The sequence below is a fragment of the Apodemus sylvaticus genome, chromosome 18 (assembly GCF_947179515.1).
Source record: "Apodemus sylvaticus chromosome 18, mApoSyl1.1, whole genome shotgun sequence".
NCBI lineage: Eukaryota > Metazoa > Chordata > Mammalia > Rodentia > Muridae > Apodemus > Apodemus sylvaticus.
This window is the reverse complement of record NC_067489.1, coordinates 103,002-108,882: the sequence shown is the minus strand read 5'-3', so window position 1 is coordinate 108,882 and position 5,881 is coordinate 103,002.

The window sequence follows — 5,881 nt, the reverse complement described above, 5'->3', positions numbered from 1 at the left end:
TAACCCAAAATATCCAGGAAATCCAGGACACAATGAGAAAGCCAAATCTAAGGATCATAGGTATTGATGAGAGTGAAGATTTACAACTTAAAGGGCCAGCAAATATCTTCAACAAAATTATGGAAGAAAACTTTCCTAACCTAAAGAGAGAGATGCCCATGAATATACAAGAAGCCTACAGAACTCCAAACAGACTGGACCAGAACAGAAATACCTCCCGTCACATAATAATCAAAACCCAAAATGTACTAAACAAAGAAAGAATACTTAGGGCAGTAAGAGAAAAAGGGCAAGTAACATATAAAGGAAGACCTATCAGAATTACACCAGATTTCTCACCAGAGACCATGAAAGCTAGAAGATCCTGGGCGGAGCTCATGCAGACTCTAAGAGAACACAAATGCCAGCCGAGACTACTATACCCAGCGAAACTCTCAATTACTATAGATGGAGAAACCAAGATATTCCACAACAAAACCAAATTTACACAATATCTTTCTACAAACCCAGCCCTAAAATGGTTAATAGGGGGAAAGCACCAGTACAATGAGGGAAACTATACCCTGGCAAGAGCAGGATATTAAGCTTCTTTCATCAAACCCAAAGAGGATAACCACACACATATAAAATTAAAATAAAAAATGTTAGGAAGCAATAACCACTACTCATTGATATCTCTTAACATCAATGGACTCAATTCCCCAATAAAAAGACATAGACTAACAGACTGGTTACGTAAACAGGACCCTACATTTTGCTGCTTACAGGAAACACACCTCAATGTCAAAGACAAAAACTACCTTAGAGTAAAAGGCTGGAAGAAAATTCTACAAGCAAATGGTCCCAGGAAACAAGCCGGAGTTGCCATTCTAATTTCAGATAAAATTGACTTTCAACCTAAAGTCATCAAAAGAGACATGGAAGGTCACTACTTGCTGGTCAAAGGAAAAATCCAACAAGAAGAACTCTCAATCCTGAACATCTATGCCCCAAATACAAGGGTGCCCTCATTCATAAAAGAAATTTTACTAAAGCTCAAAGTACACATTGCACCTAACACAATAATTGTGGGTGACTTCAACACTCCACTTTCACCAATGGACCCATCAGGAAAACAGAAACTAAACAGGGAGACAATGAAACTAATTGAAGCTTTGAACCAATTGGAGTAAACAGATATATATAGAGCTTTTTATCCCAAAGCAAAAGAATATACCTTTTTCTCAGCACCTCATGGTACCGTCTCCAAAATAGATCATATAGTTGGTCACAAGACAGATCTCAACAAATATAAGAAGATTGAAATAATTCCATGCCTCCTATCAGATCACTATGGAGTAAAAGTGGTCTTTAGTAACAGGAAAAACAACAGAAGGCCCACATACACATGGAAACTGAATAATACTCTACTCAATGATACCTTGGTCAAGGAAGAAATAAAGAAAGAAATCAAAGATTTCTTAGAATTTAATGAAAATGAAGGCACAACATACACAAATCTATGGGAGACATTGAAAGCAGTGCTAAGAGGAAAACTCATAGCTTTGAGTGCCTTCAAAAAGAAATTCGAGAGAGCTTACACTAGAAGATTAAAGGAACAACTGAAAACCCTGGAACAAGAAGAAGCTAATTCACCCAGGAGGAGGAGAAGACAGGAAATCATCAAACTCGGGGCTGAAATCAATCAAGCAGAAACCAAGAGAACCATACAAAGAATCAACAAGACCAAAAGCTGGTTCTTTGAAAAAAATCAACAAGATAGATAAACCCTTAGCCAGACTAACCAAAGGGCACAGAGAAAGTATCCAAATTAACAAAATTAGGAATGAAAATGGAGATATCACAACAGAAACCGAGGAAATTCAAAAAATCATCAGATCCTACTACAAAAACCTGTACTCAACACAACTGGAGAATCTGGAGGAAATGGACATTTTCTTAGACAGATACCAATTACCAAAATTAAACCAGGACCAAATAGACCATCTAAACAGACCCATAACCCCTAAAGAAATAGAAGGGGTCATAGATAGGCTTCCGATCAAAAAAAGCACAGGACCAGATGGTTTCAGTGCAGAATTCTATCAGACCTTCAAAGAAGACTTAACACCAATACTCTTCTAACTCTTCCACCAAATAGGAACAGAAGGAATGCTATCCAACTCCTTCTTCGAAGCCACTATTACGCTGAAACCAAAACCACACAAAGATCCAACTAAGAGAGAATTTCAGGCCAATTTCCCTTATGAATATCGATGCAAAAATACTAAATAAAATTCTTGCCCACAGAATCCAAGAACACATCAAAACGATCATCCACCATGATCAAGTAGGCTTCATTCCAGGGATGCAGGGATGGTTCAATATACGGAAATCCATAAATGCTATCCACTACATAAACAAACTCAAAGAAAAAAACCACATGATCATTTCATTAGATGCTGAAAAAGCATTTGACAAAATTCAGCGTCCTTTCATGCTAAAAGTCTTGGAAAGGACAGGAATTCAAGGCCCATATCTAAACATTTTGCCTAAAGCACTATACAGATTCAATGCAATACCCATCAAAATCCCAACTCAATTCTTCACAGAGTTAGAAAGAGCAATTATCAAATTCATCTGGAACAACAAAAAACCCAGGATAGCTAAAACTATTCTCAGCAACAAAAGAAAATCTGGGGGAATCAGGATCCCTGACCTCAAGCAATACTACAGAGCAATAGTGTTAAAAACTGCATGGTATTGGTACAGTGACAGGCAGGAGGATCAGTGGAACAGGATTGAAGATCCAGAAATGAACCCACAAACCTATGGCCACTTGATCCTGGACAAAGAGGCTGAAAATATCCAATGGAAAAAAGATAGCCTTTTCAACAAATGGTGCTGGTTCAACTGGAGGCCAGCATGCAGAAGAATGCGAATTGATCCATCCTTGTCTCCTTGTACTAAGCTCAATTCCAAATGGATCAAGGACCTCCACATAAAGCCAGACACTCTGAAGCTAATAGAAAAGAAACTGGGGAAGACCCTTGAGGACATCGGTACAGGGAGAAAGTTTCTGAACAGAACACCAATAGCGTATGCACTAAGAGCAAGAATTGACAAATGGGACCTCCTAAAATTACAAAGTTTCTGTAAGGCAAAGGACACCATCAAGAGGACAAATCGGCAACCAACAAATTGGGAAAAGATCTTCACCAATCCTACATCAGACAGAGGGCTAATATCCAATATATATAAAGAACTCAAGAAGTTAGACTCCAGAAAACCAAACAACCCTATTAAAAAATGGGGTACAGAGTTAAACAAAGAATTCTCACCTGAAGAACTTCGGATGGCGGAGAAGCATCTTAAAAAATGCTCAACTTCATTAGTCATTAGGGAAATGCAAATCAAAACAACCCTAAGATTTCATCTTACACCAGTCAGAATGGCTAAGATTAAAAATTCAGGAGACAGCAGGTGTTGGAGAGGGTGTGGAGAAAGAGGAACACTCCTCCACTGCTGGTGGGGTTGCAAATTGGTACAACCACTCTGGAAATCAGTCTGGCGGTTCCTCCGAAAACTGGGCACCTCACTTCCAGAAGATCCTGCTATACCACTCCTGGGCATATACCCAGAAGACTCCCCACCATGTAATAAGGATACATGTTCTACTATGTTCATAGCAGCCCTATTTGTAATTGCCAGATGCTGGAAAGAACCCAGGTATCCCTCAACAGAAGAGTGGATGCAAAAAATGTGGTATATCTACACAATGGAGTACTATTCAGCCATTAGAAACAATGAATTCATGAAATTCTTAGGCAAATGGATGGAGCTAGAGAATATCATACTAAGTGAGGTAACCCAGACTCAAAAGGTGAATCATGGTATGCACTCACTAATAAGTGGATATTAACCTAGAAAACTGGAATACCCAAAACATAATCCACACATCAAATGAGGTACAAGAAGAAAGGAGGAGTGGCCCCTGGTTCTGGAAAGACTCAGTGAAACAGTATTCAGCAAAACCAGAACGGGGAAGTGGGAAGGGGTGGGTGGGAGGACAGGGGAAGAGAAGGGGGCTTGCGGGACTTTCGGGGAGTGGGGGGGCTAGAAAAGGGGAAATCATTTGAAATGTAAATAAATTATATCGAATAATAAAAAAAAAAAAAGATGAAAAAAAAAAATTCAGGAGACAGCAGGTGTTGAAGAGGGTGTGGAGAAAGAGGAACACTCCTCCACTGCTGGTGGGGTTGCAAAATGGTACAACCACTCTGGAAAGCAGTCTGGCGGTTCCTCCGAAAACTGGGCACCTCACTTCCAGAAGATCCTGCTATACCACTCCTGGGCATATACCCAGAAGACTCCCCACCATGTAATAAGGATACATGTTCTACTATGTTCATAGCAGCCCTATTTATAATTGCCAGATGCTGGAAAGAACCCAGGTATCCCTCAACAGAAGAGTGGATGCAAAAAATGTGGTATATCTACACAATGGAGTACTATTCAGCCATTAGAAACAATGAATTCATGAAATTCTTAGGCAAATGGATGGAGCTAGAGAATATCATACTAAGTGAGGTAACCCAGACTCAAAAGGTGAATCATGGTATGCACTCACTAATAAGTGGATATTAACCTAGAAAACTGGAATACCCAAAACATAATCCACACATCAAATGAGGTACAAGAAGAAAGGAGGAGTGGCCCCTGGTTCTGGAAAGACTCAGTGAAACAGTATTCAGCAAAACCAGAACGGGGAAGTGGGAAGGGGTGGGTGGGAGGACAGGGGAAGAGAAGGGGGCTTACGGGACTTTCGGGGAGTGGGGGGGCTAGAAAAGGGGAAATCATTTGAAATGTAAATAAATTATATCGAACATTGAAGTGAGATTTCAGTGCAGTGTTGACTTCATCTATAAGTGACAAGAACTGACAAAAGATCATTGAATTGATCACTAACATGCTCATGTGTGATATTTAATAACTACCTCTGACAGTAGTAGCTAAAGGGCAAGACCAGAAGCTAATTAGTAGCTTGTTGGAATGATCAACATGGAAGGTGACAAAGGTTTAGATGAGGCCATCAACCATAGCCATGAAGTTATATGATTTTAAAGTGGTGTTATGCATCTCCTTGGATGGCATTGAATTGTTACATCCAAACCTGAGTTTTGGAGATATCTGAGGCAGATTGGTAAATTTAAGTTCTTCTTATTAGACATGTGGAAATGAGTCTTATTTAGCATATATTTCTCCAGTTTACTTTTTAAACCTTTAATGTATTCATGAGTCTCACTTTATCATTGTGTGCTCTATAGGAGGACTCCAGTTCATATACAAATATGTAACCTCAGACTACAACTTGATAGGTTTTACAAACAAAATTAGAATTATTCAAATTTTTGTATATTAAGGCAATGTAATTAATGAAATCTGTATTACCTATTAATCCAACTCATTAAAGATTTATGAAGCTTCCTGAGGAAGTTCTCATGTGATGTTCCATACAGAACATTATTCTATGTCCTGAAAGGAGTCAAAGGCATCATAGTCAGAAATGCAAATGCATTACTGAAGAGCAGTCACTGGGCCTAAGCTAGAGCTATCTAATGCATTTATTCCCTTGTTTATTGAGCATTTATTGTACACTGTAATTATGATTATATTTCAACTTGTAAGTCCTATCATAGAAGTTTAGCTAGATGACTGTAAACTAGAGAGATATACATATCATAGGGCTCAGCAAAAGATATTTTAAATTTAATGTTTATTCATCACCAATTAAATAAGAAGGGATGGTATATATAGAGCCCTGTGCATAAGCCTACTGGCCAGGTGTCTGGGCCAGTACCCTGAGACTTTAGGTACAAACTCTGCAGCCAGTCCCACAACA